This window comes from Mastomys coucha, unplaced genomic scaffold (assembly GCF_008632895.1).
Source record: "Mastomys coucha isolate ucsf_1 unplaced genomic scaffold, UCSF_Mcou_1 pScaffold5, whole genome shotgun sequence".
Classification (NCBI taxonomy): Eukaryota; Metazoa; Chordata; class Mammalia; order Rodentia; family Muridae; genus Mastomys; species Mastomys coucha.
Window position 1 is genome coordinate 77,326,553 of NW_022196911.1, and position 15,712 is coordinate 77,342,264.

General features: G+C 43.0%; 1 protein-coding gene across 2 annotated transcripts in view; it reads right to left on the minus strand.

The window, feature by feature from the left end:
• Positions 1 to 15,712, minus strand: part of Asic2 (acid sensing ion channel subunit 2) — a 1,070,182-nt gene that overhangs the window by 659,794 nt on the left and 394,676 nt on the right. The gene's annotated exons all lie outside the window — the stretch shown is intronic.

Genomic DNA, 15,712 nt, shown 5'->3' on the forward strand with positions numbered 1-15,712 from the left:
GCAGTGTGTGAAAGTAATTGTTTTCCCCACAGCCCCAGAGTTGCAGGCATCCAACACTTTTATCTTAGCCAATTTGATAGGGGGAACATGGGGTTTCTTTTGGCTTTCATTTGTATCTCTCTCATGAATGAGAGCGAACATGATTGCCCAGTTTGACAAAGAATAGATATTTTTTTCACGAACTGTGATGATGTACTTTGGCCATCTGTGGGAGAGAGTTGGGCCTTATTGTTTTCAAAGAACTGCTCATATGTAAAATTGTTTAGCCCTTTGTCCATCATTTAAATTGAATCTTACTTTCCTAGTTTGAAATGTGACTCTACGCTATGTTACAATTTCTAAGATGTGTCTCTTGAGAGCGCCCCCCAACACAGTGCCTTGGTTCCCACTGCAATGCTCGGAGGTGGGGTTTGGGGGAAGATCACAGATCATGAGTGTTCTGATCTATCAAAGGATCTGTCCTATTGAAGGAATTGCAGCTTGATCACATATTGAGAGCAGATAGAAACCAGGAAGTGGAACCTATTTAGAGGAAACTTGTCACTGAAGGCATGCTCTTGAAGGATTCATCTGTCTCCCATCCCCAGCTTCTTCTCCACTCCGTCTCATTCGGTTTCCCAGCGTGCCGTGATGAATAGAAATGCACCTTCCCACCCATACCCTACTGTGAGATTCTGGCTTTGCTTCAAGCCCAAAGCCATGGAGTTATCCAAGTAAGGACTGACTCTCTGAAATGATGAGCCAAAATAATTTTTTTCACCTTTAAGCGATTTCCTTAGGGGTTTTGTTACAGTATCAAGAAAATAGTCAGCTTTGTCCTCTCCCCAAATTGCATTTAGTACTATATAACTGTCTCACTTCCCAGGTCTTTCCAAATCATATTTTTGTGCATGCAAACACATGTATGAGACTGTATAGACATGCAAAGCCACCCCACCTTCTAGTACTTTACCCATTTATTTTTTAATTAAATTCTTTTTAGTTGTTGGGGGGTTTGTTGTTGTTGTTAAATTTTGATTTGTTTTGAGACAGGTTTTCTCTGTGTAGCCCTGGCTGTCTCAAAACTCACTATGTAGATAAAGCTAGCCTTGAACCCAGAGATCCTCCTGCCTCTGCTTCCCAAGAGCTGGGATTAACATCAAGCTTGCTGCATCATTGCCCAGATTGTAGTTAAATTCTTTACAGCACTCATCTGAGTGTCTGTTGCGAGATAAGGACCCAACTTTACTGTTTACTAGCTAGCCCTTCTTGCCTCAGTGGTCCTTATTTCATTATCCACTCTTTGCCCATCTGTTTATGATGCTGTCTGTTTCATGTGCTAAATTTCCTATTATTGGGCTTGATTTCTGGACTTGCTCTTTTGTTACAATGATTTTTAAAAGTGTCCCAGCCAGCTGGGCACAACGGCTCTTGCCGATAAACCTAGAATTTGGGAGTCTGAGAAAGAAGGATTATAAATTTGAAGCCAGATTGAATTATGTAGAAGTTCAAGTTCATCCTAAGAGATCTAGCAGAATCTTCTCTCAGAAAGAAAATAGAAAACAGTAACAAACGTTCTCTTCCACAATTCTCCTCTGCCACATAGTCTCACAGGCCTCCTTGTTGACTTGCTCTGGCAGGGGACTACGTTTGTGGATTCACCTCAGGAAAGTCTTCTTGATCTTTGAGCTTTCTTTCTGTCTCATCTTGTCCTGGGCCAGAGCTTGATGAGTTAAATTAACTTGTCAGCATCTGAATCTGTTGACCTCTCTCTTCTGGTGGGAGCATTCTGCATGCAAGACTTTTGGCTTTGGGCTGTGTAATAGAACGGGGCTAAACCAGAGCTGATGTGTCTTCAGGGCAATGTGAAAGCATGCAAGCAGAATTCCAATTGTGTAGTCAGGAATACATCAGAACTGGCTTACGGGGTGCCAGAAAAATCTCTGTAGGCAATGCCAGGTGTGAAAAAGATCAAAGGGATGTTGGTAATAAGGAAGGCAAAGAGAAGAGAGGCCTGTAGGGGGAGTAAATGAGCACAGCAGGCCCCTTGAAGCAGGGCTTAGAATCTAGAACCCGATTTGGAGAATTTGAAGAGCCACCCACAGCTTGATAAAGGCCACAGGTATGGAACTTTCTCTAGGTGAAAGTACAGGTTCTAGATGGGTAACTTTTTTTTTTTTTTTAAGACAGAGTCAAATGCTCCCCAGGCTGGACTCAAAACTCCTTGGTACCTGAGGATGAATTTGAACTCCTGTTCATCTGCATCCACCTTGAGAGTTCTAGGATTCCAGGTATGTACTACCAGATTTTAAAGATGTGTTTTGAGAGACAGTGCAGTAGTAAGGAAGGCTGAAGTTGGGGTATATACCCCTAGGGTTCTAGTTGCTGCACTGTAAACCTTATGGGAGTCAGCCAACACATGCCTTATTCTCTCCCAACAAAGTCAGGGTTGCACCACAGCATCTCCAAGACTTTTTACCAGTGTGGTGTGTGATGGCTTTCTGGTTCTTCTCCTGGCTATGCAGCTGACTATTCAAAGTTTCAGTCAAGGCCAAGGTTTCACTTTAGTAAGGTCTCAGGCTCCAGGTTTCAAAGGGACACTGGAGCTAACTTGTTCTTCAAGATAAGATATGTATTAGAATAGTTATACATGCCACAGAAAGACAAGGTGGTAAGGACTTAGTTCAGGCCCCTGGGATGGAGTGCGGAGCCTCTTACAGGTTTCAGGGAGCAGGAAGAGGTCCCTGTGGGTTGATGAGCACTTGCAGTCAGTGCATCTCTGATTCTTCGGGAGCTGGGAAAGGGCAAAGGTTTGGCCCTTTAGTTAATGCATGTCTATCATCACAAGGTGTGCCACGAGCAGCCCCTGATTGCTTAGGGTGCTTGATAAGCTTCCTATGGGAAAGAGAGGAGCCCTGCTTCCCAGGCAGGCTCTCAGTAGGATGTCTGCCATCTCTTTTACAGCACCTGTGAGGGTAGAGAGAGAAAGGGGCTGTCGCAGGTGAGAGAGGCCTGGGTAGCCCCTAGTCCAAACCTAGATACATCACCCTGAAGTCTGGGAGACTTGAGTCCCTCTTACTAAAGTGTGCCCTATCTGGAGGCAGCGAGAGCCCTCAGAGGATAAAGAACTTGCTTTTAGGTGCCAAGCCTGATGATGATCCGAGTTCAGTCCTAGAAACCCATGTATCAAAGGTGGAGAACCACCTTCTACAAATTGTTTTCTGACTTGTCCACATGTGTAAACACACACACACACATGAGCACATGCATATGAACACAAAATAAATAAACAAACAAACATAGTTTAAAAAAGTAGTAAGTGTTCCTTCTGATAGTTTTTCGCTGTCAACAGAACAGAACCTTGATTGATCCTAAAAGGAAAATGAAGGAAATGGTCTAGCCTAATATTCCTTTTAGCTATGCCCCTAGGTGCAGGAATGTTGTGGTCCAGCAATGCTGAGCATCTTGTGGTTTCCTGTGTTGGTGCTTTCATGTCTGTTTTTCTTCCCATTGTTCCCACTGCCTGGACTGCTCTTTCTCAACCTCCAGACAAATACAAACCATACCTGGGCACCAACTTCCGCCTTCACCTTTTCTTTGGTTCCTCCTGTTCTGGCTGATCTTTTAGAGTTAAAAGGAGAAGGAAACCCCTCAGGGAAGTCCATTATAAAGTCTGGATGGATGATGCCAGGGACAAGCAGAGAGATGCAGATGATGAATTACACTGGAATCGAGGAGGATTATCAGCTAGGGTGCTGGGCAAGAGGTAGATGCTAATTTCTGTTGCCCAAGGAGAGTGGAGTTTCCTTCAGTTCTGATCTCCTCTGCTCAGCTCCATGTCCTTTTCTATCCTCCTGTTCCTCATCACATTCACGAGAAGGCCCTGTACCTGCCTAAATGATCGTCCAGCTCCAAAGCCTCAACTAACTGACACTTTATTTTCTTGGCATTCTAAGGAGAAGGAACACGACTATTTCTGAATAAGGGCCTGAGTCATAGGTGTCAGGTAGACTCAGGAATAACAAGCAGTTCTTGAGTCTTAACTCTTGAGTTCTTGGAGAGGAAAGGACAGTGATGAAATAGTGGGGAGTGAGACCAATGCCAGGGGCCAAGAGTTGTTTCTTTGGAAAGGTGCATGTATGTAGAGGAATATCCCACATGATATTTACTGTGAGGGGAACAATCCCTCTAGGCATGGTAGAAATGCCTGTAATCCCAGCACTCACAACTCCAAGACCTGCTTGAGTTACACAGTGAAAAGGTCTCACAAAAAAAAAAAAAAAAGAGTAGAAGGAGGGGGAGAGGAAAAGGAAGAAAGGAAGGAGGGAGAGGGTGGGGGGAAGAATGTAGGAGGAGGTGTAGGAAGAAGAGAAGGATTTTTTGTACTCCATACTCTAATTCCCTGTGTGACCTAGTTTATAAGTACTGACAATGCATGATGGGTTGCTGAGTACACCTCATCTCGTCCCAGTGACCTTCCTTGCTGAGCTTCTGTGCTCTATCCTTCTGTCTTGTTCAGCTTCCCTCCCCTATGCTAACAGTGTTTCCTACTCCTATGCAAATGGAAAAGGACCTCATCAGCCCTTTAAATGTCAATGCCAACCTGTTAAGAAGAAATATGAATAAATGTGTGTCTATGTTGTGGTCCTTACTGCTGCCTCTGATGGGACCTCCAGGGCTGTTGTGACAGCCGCACAGATAGAATCTCAGATAAGGCTCCACCCCCAGTAGGCCCATCTATGCCAGCCTATCACCCAAGGAACTAGAATCTGTTGAAAATACCATTTAATAGTGTTTCAAAAACAATAATGACCCAGTGACCCAGTAAAATGAAATGTAACCTAGAAATGCTTTCTCCCAGGTGCATACACTAGAGACACTCTTCAACATGTTTAGCATGGGGTTTGTGAAAGACATTCTCTCCCACACTAACTGGCAGGGAGAGAGCTGGAAGGAAAGTAAGTCCTTCTACATTCAGTAGGATACAGTAAAATGAATGAACCAGAACCATACATCAGTATGGACAGATCTCCACAGAACACTAATACATATAAATGTTCCTTCCCTTCATGGATCAATATGGACAGTTCTCTGAGGAAGGAATGACATGTACATGGTATTAGTATTCAAGTGAAAGTTTCAAGTCATGAGAAGTAGTTGAATATATCTTTAAGGATTTATGTGTATTGTAGTAAAATTATAAAAGTCATACATTGGAAAAGACAAAATTTGACTTATGATCCAAATAGTTTTAGCAAATAGGGCATGTGAGACTGGAAAGGGGGCTATAAGCCTTACCTTTATGTGTAAGTTTTTATGGCTGTGATATGTGTGTGTGTATGTGTGTGTTGTGCATGTCTCTGTAGATGTGCAAGCATGTGTGTGTGCATGTGTATATGTCTCTGTGTTGTATATGTGTGTGTGCATGCCTCTGTGTTTGTGCAAGAGTGTGTAGTCTATATGCATATGTGTGTGCATGGCTCTGTGTGTGTGCATGTCTCCGTATGTGTGCAAGCATGTGTTTGTGCATGTGTATGTGTCTCTCTCTGTGTATATATGTGTGTGTGTATGCATGACTCTGTGTTTGTGTGAGTGTGTGTACATATATGCATGTATGTGTGGGCATGTCTCTGTGTGTGTGCAAGCTTGCATATATACTTGTGCTCCAGTGTGTGTAAGATACAGAAAACAAAGCAAACAACACTTCATCTGCTTAATCATCCAGTGAAAATGCCACTCTTGGGAAGCCTCAGCAAACAGCCCAGCTTGCCAGGTTTCTGAGCCTTCACTTTATAAAGAGCTAATGCTTCTTTAAAAACTCATTCAAGTCATGCTAGGCACGATGGTGCATGCTTGAAATCCAGCACAGCTCTCAAGGGGTAGAGACAGGAAGGGCCCGAGTTCAAAGTTCATGATCAATTAGGGCCCTACCAGATCCTGTCTCACCAAACCAGCCCCTCTCTCCCCTGAAGAAATGCATTGAAGTTTTTAATACTGCATGACTCAGAAGAGTCAAATTTCAAAGTAATGTCTTCATAAGCATTCTTTAAAACAAATGCCTGAGTTCCCTGTGCATTGACGGTCACACACTTAGAGCCTTCTGGCCCCACTCTGCCCCTGTAGTTGCTTCTTTACTTTTCTGTGGTGATTGCTCTTTCCTGGTTTCTGGAGCAAGTCAGGAACTTCCAGCTGCCACCTCTAAGCCCCTCATCCTTGCTTTCAATAACATTTTATTTCCGTTTGTTTAAATCAAATCAATGTTTTCATCAGTAGAGCTGCATGAACACTGAGTACTAAGCATAGAAGCTTATTGCGATTTATTTATTTTCCTAATATATTTCAGCTTTCTAGGATTAATAGCTGCCATTTTTTTTAAAAAAGTGCTAGGTTTTCTTACAGAAATCTCATGTTAGTCAATATTTATTAAACTTTCTTAAGTCTTTATTTTTTTTAAGACAACATGAAGCTCAGGATAACTTCAAACTCACGATGTAGCTAAGGACTTCTGATCCTCCTGCCTTCGCATCCTGAGTGCTAGGATTAGTCTGGTGCCACTGTGCCCAGCTTATATCCAATTTTAAAAGGACAATGCATTTGTTGCTTGATGGGAAACATAGTGGGGGCTGAGCTGCAGACCTAGTTGCAGAAATACTCTGTGTTATGCCGGTCAGAAACATCACCTACTTCGTATCCTTGGCTTATATTCACTCTACTAAGCTTTACCCCACAGCCCTACTGTGTTTACTGAGTGCATGCCAGTCTCTCTTTTTGGATCAGCTCTAACACCTGGTGTTTTCAAAGAAGACATATGAATCCTTCCAAATCCAGAAAAGATTTCTTGCTCCTAGTGCTCAATGGTATATTTGGGCATAGAACCTAGATGGATGGATGGATGCTTAATGATATATTTTGGCATAGAACTGAAATGAATGGATAGATGGATGGGTGAACATTATGAATGGACAGACAGATCAAGGATACATGGATGAATTCACAGACAGACAAGCCAATAAGTAATAGATAGATGGTGTCTTGGTCAGGGTTTCTATTTCTGCACAAACATCATGACCAAGAAGCAAGTTGGGGAGAAAAAGTTTATTCAACTTATACTTACACACTGCTGTTCATCACCAAAGGAAGTCAGGACTGGAACTAAGCAGGTCAGGAAGCAGGAGCTGATGCAGAGGCCATGGTAGGATGTTACTTACTGGCTTGCTTCCCCTGGCTTGCTTAGCTTGCTTTCTTGTAGAACCCAGGACTATCATTCCAGGGATGGTGCCACCCACAATGGGCCCTCCCTCCTTGATCACTAACTGAGAAAATGCCTTATAGCTGGATCTCATGGAGGCACTTCCTCATCTGAAGCTCCTTTCTCTGTGATAACTCCAGCTTGTGTCAAGTTGACACAAAACCAGCCAGTACAAATAGGTACTTTGGTTCATTAATTGATTTTGTGCTCTGGCTCAGATAAATTTGAAAGTCCTTTTCTTTTATAAATGTGAAGACACTGATGTTCTGGCTTCTAATACTGTCAGTAAGATGCTTGTACACCTGCTCGTGTAACACACTATGTCCTTATCCCTCTGGAGTTTAATAGATTCAAGTTCCCTGTTCTTCTGAAATGTTACTGAGTCACATCTTGGTTGGTCCTTAAATTTCCTGGATACCTGGAGCCCTCTGACCCTTCCAAAGAGAGATGCCCTAAACATGGAGTATACTTCCTTTGATTATTTCTTTTGGTCTAACCTTGGCTTCTGGAGCTCCTATGGATCAAATGTTACAGCCCCTAAATTGCTCCCTCAGCCATCTTTTCCCTCATCTCCTCTTTTTCTATCTCTATGCACTGGAGTAATTTGATAGATATCACTAGCTCCTCACCTTTCTCTTGGCTCTGACTTTAGCTTGCACAGTTGACTGCTTGTTCTTCATGCCTTTATTGTATTATTCCTCTGAAAGAATACTTTCAGTGTTTTTTTTTAATTTAATGTTATGCTTTTTTACTTCTTTACTTTATACCCCTCTCACTGTCCCCCCTCCCAGATTTCAGTGTGTTTTGCTCATATCCCTGCATTAAGTTCATCTTCCTCTACATTTCTTTTCTCCTGAGTTTCTTTGGCTGTGTGCCTAGTTTCTGTCTTTTGCATGAAGATTCTGCAGAAATATCTTGTTATACAGGTTTTTAAGATGCCTGTGAAATTTAGGTTGCAGCATAGATCCAGAAGAGGCCAGAAAAACTCAAACACTGCTGATATGACTTCCACTAACTAATGTCGCCACTCAAGTATGAGTAACTTTAAGGGAAGTTAAAATTGTTGGTCCTGCTTCTATGCCTTTCTGTCTGTCTGCACAGCTACGGTGCTTACACATCCCTCTTGCACAGTACAGAGAACAGTAGCATTCATACCCTGGTGTTGCTCAGCTCAGAGGATAAACTAAATCCCTGCCTGGGGAATGCTTAGAACACTGCCCAGCCTGTGGGAATCAATCAAATATCATTTCCCATCTTCACTTTTAATGCTAAAGTGGACACTGAGGCTCAAGACAGCAAGTTCTGTCCTCAGTCTTCCTGCTGGTAAGTGTCCCTGTCATAGTTAGAAAGTAAGCATGGCTACAACGGGGAGAAGCTCTGAGACAAGAGCTTTGGTTTCTACTGTAACATCACCGGGACTGCGTGGGAGCTGGTTGGTTCTTGCCAGCCTGCTGTTCAAGATGTGGATGTGATTTCAATAATCATGTAGGCAGGTAAAGCCATGTTGTCCTGAGGGAGTTTGGGGAGGTAAGAAGAATAGAATGGATGGGAGTCTGTGGCTTGGGAGAAAGGAAGGAGAGGCAGGAACTCTTCGTGTCCTGGCAGCAAAGGAAGATGGCCATTTGGACTCACCTTGGTACTCAGGTGGGTGGGGAGGAAGACACACACCCCCTTCCTTCTGCTCCATGTGCATCTTGCATCAATTATCTTTGTGCTAATCTGGAACCAAGCACTGCCTTTTTGCTGGGAGATTTGATGATTTCCTGTGCTACTAGCAGGAGAACTGGAACTTCCCAAAGGAGTCTGTCCTGAAGACAAAGGCATAGGTGTGTGACTGGTGAAGAAGGAACCGTTGGTGTCCCTGCCATTGGACTAGCCCTAACATCACCTCCAGCCTACAAAACCTGTCGTTTTCTCACAAGAAGTTCATGAGAGAAGACGATTAGTTCTGTCCAGCAGGGGCACAAATTGAACCCCAGAGGAGGGATACAACACATCCAAGACAGTGAGGTTGCTACTCAGCATAGGTCCCCTTGCTCCTAACACACAGCTCCCAAGCATGCATAGATGGTGAATGATCTGTTCAGCAGAGAACAGGATGTTCTCATCTGGTCCTTTCCCACTGCCAGCCATCATGGAAAAACAGTCTGAATGTGGTCCAAGAAAAGGAACCAGCCAGGGGGACCACAGAGACTTTGGAATTTGGAGGTCCTTGAAGGTAGGGTTTGGTAGATGTCCTAAGGAAGCCAATCAAGTAGATAGAAGTTTCTCAGACACATGTCCACACAAAAGCCTCTCATCTGGTTCCTTCCATTCCTCTTGTACAGGGTGGCAACTGCTCATCCCTCCTCTGCAGGGAAAATGCAAATAGCAACACAGATACGGACAAGGAGGTGGGTGTGGGGTACAGGGGTTCAAACTGAGGACTTGACCGCAAGTCAAAGCCAGATATGGACACAAGCTTACTATTTATTAGCACACACTCATTGTTTCCAGATTTCAATGCGTTTTTTTTTTAAACAGGGATTTTTTTTTAGAGTCTGTATCATGAACTTAGAATTAGAGAATGTCTATAATTTACCACATAGCTTCCATTTCCACTAAACTGGCAATTACATAGCCATACTCTCCTGAGAAGAGGACATTGCCATTCACGATAAAATATATGTATTTCTCAATGCAGATCTCCATCAGTGGAAAAAGACAACCATGAAAACTGAGTCGTTAGAAGTTCTTCATAGTTCACTGAGTATACACCATGGCTCCTCAAGCTCACATTAGGCAGAGAACTCAGAGGCAGACTTAGACTAAGATGAGGCCCTAGCAAGTGGGTTGATGAGAAAGAATTCCTCCCATCAACACAAGGAAAAGGCAACGATGACTGCCTTCCTCTCAGCCCTGGGGCCTGGGGTGGAGGCAGCTTCCTGTCCATAATATTTGTAACTTTGACCTTGACCTCACTTAGATTTGGTATTTACAATAGTGAGCCTTTTTAGAGTTGAGATATCAAACAACCCCTGACTGGGATCCATAGTTCTTAAAGCCAAACAAAATCGAACTTGGTATACATTGACATACCCTCAACCAAGTTGCACAGGATGACTCCTGCGAGGTCCTCCTAAATATGGGCTGCATTAAAATCCACAAAGGGAAGCAAGAGAACATCTGTGATAGCCTAAGACTCCCCCATGCTTCTGATGATGGGACAGCCAGATGGAGAAATAAGTACACAAAGAATGCATAAAGGCAAAGTAGAAAAGGGTAAGATGCCAGTTAGCAAACTATTAGCACATTAACATACGGTAAAGTTATTAATGGATGTTAGCTATTGCTTGTATTAGCATTATGGTCTGCTCTAATGGGCTTAAAGATGAAGGGAGAGTAACTCTGAGTTGTAGACCCGGTATGGTGACCTGCCACCTGTAGCACACCCTTTACAGGCTGAGGAGCAGGAGATGAGTGGTCTGGGAGATGGAGGTTATTAGCTGACAGCTTGACCTTCCTTTCCTGACTTCTACTCTCAAGTGACTATGAAGAAACCAATGTCCCTTATGGAATCTGACTCTGACTTCCCACAGCTAAGAAGAATAGATAATTTTGTAGGAAAATTCTACCATTTGCTGTAAAAATTCATAACCCTACAATGATGACTTTTTAAAAGTAGTTGTCAGAGTGAGAGAGACATAAAGATCCTGGTGTTATTGTGTGGAGCTATCATTTTGATGTACAGCTCCCACAGAGGTCAGTTGGCTCAGACTTGGACAATTATGTGTCAGGATAGAAAAGAAACCAAAGAGGCTGGGGTGCAGCTGCTGAGTCTGGAGAGGTGGAGGTGAATGAACTCCAATCTTCCATCATCCTGTTTAATTCTAGTTTTTTTTTTCTAAAGTATCTGAGTGGCGGTGCCTTGAACCATGCTGGATATAGTCACACCTGACTGCAATCAGTCAACAAAGAACTAGCTAATGATGGCTAATAAGGAAATGATAGCTAATAGGAAGTAATGGCACCTTACCCTTTTCTACTTTGCCTTTATTCATTCTTTGTGTACTTATTTCTCCATCTGGTTGTCTCATCATGAGAAGCACAGGGAGTCTTGTGCTACCATTGATGCTCCTTTCCTGTATCCTCTTGTAGTTTTTAATGCAGCCTTGTCACCCTTGGGATGCAAAAAAAAAAAAAAATTGTTTTCTAATATGGTACTCTGCTCAGCTCCTGCCTAAGCAAGATCCAGGTCAGGGTCTATGTACTAAGCCAAAGGCTGAACTCTGAGGTTGACCCATGTGATAGTTTGTATATGCTTGGCCCAGGGAGTGGCACTATTAGGAGCTGTGGCCTTGGAGTAGGGTGTCACTGTGGGTGAGGGCTTAAGACCCTCATTCTAGCTGCCTGGAGGTCAGTTTTCCACTAGCAGTCTTCAGATGAAGATGTAGAACTCTCAGCTCCTCCTGCACCATGCCTGCCTAGATGCTGCCATGTTCCAACCTTGATAATAATGGTCTGAACCTCTGAACCTGTAAGCCAGCCCCGATTAAATGTTGTCCTTTATAAGAGTTGCCTTTGTCATGGTGTCTGTTCACAGCAGTAAAACCATAAGACAATCCAGAATCCAGCCTGGCTTGGAAATAGTTTAATGTAGGGTTTAAGCATCTTGACACACAGACTCTCTCCTAAGCAGGGTCAGCCATTAACATTCTGTGTTGATATATGCCTTGCAGCACAGTCTTGGATAATGCATTTTAATCAAGCAATCATTAGAGATTGTCAGAGTGAGATAGTTGCGGGTCACTTCATCAGTTAGCAAGCCTTCAGATTAAGATGGCAATCAAGCTTTCCCTATCACTGTCCCCACACTAGGAGACATCTTGCCTGCATCTCCACATTTATCTGTATCAGAAGGTATATGGGTTTCCCTGTCACTGCTCCAGCCTGCAGCCAATTTGCTGAGGCGACAGCTGATATTCTGCAGGCAGTAGGAGCTGTTGAGGTTGAGCTCAGTTGTGCCAGCTGGGCAGGATGCTTCTCTTGGCATGGAAACCCGCTCATTCTGGAAGGCAACAGCTCCGGTGTAACATGTCACTCCAACATGACATCATGGAGAGTGCTTGGGTTTAGGGATTAAGAGGGTGAGTTTGTGTGTCATACCTTGGAAAACACACTAGCTTTGGTATCTGGCTCAACTACCTCAGTCTTCATACGTGAGAAATGGGAAGCTCCAGCTCTTTCATCTGCTGGGAGGAACCAAGTCCTTGTCACATAGGAGGTACTCAGTTAGGGTGAGCCCCTTTTGCCTCCCTGGGCAGTGGACGACATTAATGTAATCATGAAATGTGTACTAACTTGACACAAGCTGGAGTTATCAGAAAGAAAGGAGCCTCCCTTGAGGCAATGCCTCCATGAGATCCAGCTGTAAGGCATTTTCTCAATTAGTGATCAAGGGTGGGAGGGCCCATTGTGGGTGGCACCACCCCTGGGCTGGTAGTCCTGTGTTCTACAAGAAAGCAAGCTGAGCAAGCCAGGGGAAACAAGCCAGTAAGTAACATCCCTCCATGGCCTCTGCATCAGCTCTTGCTTCCTGACCTGCTTGAGTTCCAGTCCTGACTTTCTTTGGTGATAAACAGCAATGTGGAAATGTAAGCTGAATAAACCTGTTCCTCCCAAACTTGCTTCTTGGTCATGATGTTTGTGCAGGGATAGAAAACCTTGACTAAGACAAAGTGTTAACCATGAGAAGTGCTAATGTGAAAGACCCAAGCCAAGACAAGCTTTCCTGTGAACAGAAGATGAAAGACTATGTCTCTTGATTCATCTTAAAGGACGGCTCACTGAGATTTAAAATTTGGATAACCTAGCCATCTTCAAGGTTTCGGTTCTAGATAGAGGGGCACTCACAGTTTTTGTTATTATTTACACACTAGCACACTTAAACTCATGCCTCAGATGGGCAAAGGCCCTGTCCAGATGAAAGGGGTGAGGTTGGTTAGTGTAGTCAGAACATTTCTCAGCGTCAATGGGTCTGTTCAATGAAGACATCCCAGACACATTCACCTAGTTACTCAGTGGTTGAGTTTAGCTATCCCACAAGAAACCTAGGAGACTTGATCTTTTAGTCAGTCAATAAATGTTTCCTGGGCACTTGCTGTGTCAGGCAAGGCACCAGGACCTGAAGGTTAAAAGGGCAAGATTACTGTTTTTGTCTTGCCTGCCTCTCCACAGTAGATGAACTGCACCTGAACATACTTAGTTGATTAAGTCGATTCATTCGGATGCAGATTTTTAAAACAACCAACTTCCCAGTTTGTATTTCTGTTTCTCTTTGTGTCCTGGGTACTCTATTCTCCAAGATTCCTTTGTGTCCTGGGTACCACAGCTTCCTAAATTTCAGAGAAGTGCAGGAAAGAAATTTATAGAGAAATGAATAGTGTTACATGTCCCAGCCATTGGTCACCAAAATCCCCAAGTTCATGTCGTGTCATGTCTTTGGGCCTCCTTGAACTCTCTTGGATGCACTGTGTTAGACTCAATGATCTTTAAAACCTCTTTGGGCTTTGATGTTTCAAGCTTTGGTTAGACAGTCCCAGAAAAATTGAAAATAGCTGAAAACAGGGAGTAGCTAGGCTACAGCTCAAGAGTAAATGGCTCTCTAGATGGGTGAAAAGCCACTCTTCTTGGCTTTAAAACCCCATGGCATCTCTCTGCAGCCTGTGCTCTTGGCTTCAGTAGGCATGTGTTTGTGCCACACATAAGTTTTCCAGGGAACAACACTTCCAGTGTCACTTAACTGAAGACTTGCCAGTGTCACTCAACTGGAGACTTGCCTAGGGTTTGTATTTAAAATGAAAGGAATAGAAATTGTTAGCTTCAAATGTGGATCAGCCAAAACATAAAATACTTCTTCCTGCCTCTCTTTTTTTCCTCTCACAAATTAACATTTTACTCACGTGAAATATATATGTTCATTATTCCATAATGCTACCAACATACATCCTGCAGAATTGAAAGTCTTCTGTAATTTCTCATTGATAATTATAGTAAAAAAAAAAGGATGATATCCACCCCTACTATTAGTTAACTTTTTATTCATAAATATGAATATGAAATATGAAACTGTATTTTAAATGTCAATGCTTAAGTAATAGTTCTTTAAGTGTTAACTACCTCTGGGGCCTATGTACATTTGCCTTATTTGGGAATGGGTTTTTGTAGATGTGATCAAATTAAAGATCTTAAGTTGAAGAGATTACATTGGATTTTCCACTAGGCTGGGAATTGTAATTATGTGTATCCTTCCTTCTAAGAAGAAGTCAGAGGGAGGCCTGACACAGAGAAAAGGCCATGTGAAGACAGGGGGCAGGGACCCATGAAAACACCAGCTCTAAAGACTGCTGATACAGCCACAAGCCAAGTGACGCCAGCAGTTCCTGGGAGATGGAAGAAGGGAACAAAATTCTCTCCCCTGGAGCTTCCAGGCAGAGCAGGATCCTGCCAACCCCTGAGCTCCATCCTATGAAACCCACTTCAAAATTCTAACCATGGGCAGGTTGTGAAGGAGAGCAAATGTGTGCTGTTTGAAGGAACCACGTTTGTGGTAGTTCCTTGCAAGAGACAGAGTATGAACATAAGGTTGTAGGGTTAAAATAAGAAAAGGCAGCCCTCATTCCTGCCCACCCACACCTCTCGTTCTGCTTCCCAGAGGCAAACAATCAAAATCCCGGAGTAGTTTCTTCAAAAACCTGTCTTCCTATTTCTATTTAGCGTACACATATTTATTTTGGCTCTCTGAGTAGGAAGTTTTGCTTCAGAAGAGGGCCAGAGAGAAGATGGGTCAGTGGTTCCAAGCACTCACGTGAACTTACTACACTCATCTGTAACTCCAGTTCCCAGGAATCTGATGGCCCCTTCTGGTCACCATGGGCACTGCATGCATGTGGTAGGCAGACATGTATGCAGGCAAAATGGCCATATACAAAATAAAATAAAAATGAATACAAAAGAACAAGATTTTAAATGTTCATACCTCCCATAAATACATGCATGCATTTACCTATGTATACATATAAACTCCTTTCTTCTCATCATGCCTGCAACTTCCAAAATAACTGTATGGCTTTTAGTTATATCTGTAGTCATATTTTGTATTATTAATGACAATGACAGAATTTGCACTCCATAGCCTTCTGTGCAATATGCTGCATTTCTATTTCCCATTCTTGTACAACCTTTTTTTCCCCTAGAGTTGATAATCACCTCAAGTTTTTGTTTGCCCTTTGTATAAATATCACCACAACCACAAACAAAACTCAATTCAGAAATATAAAATCTATCTCAATGCATCAGACGTAGGGGACAATGAGGTGACCTACAACCTCCAGCTACCTTCACCTTAGAAACATTCCATAACCTCCTTAGCTAATAAATGTAAGCTGCTTTAGGGGCTGGGAATGTAGCCCAATGGCAGAGGGCAATATATATATATATATATAT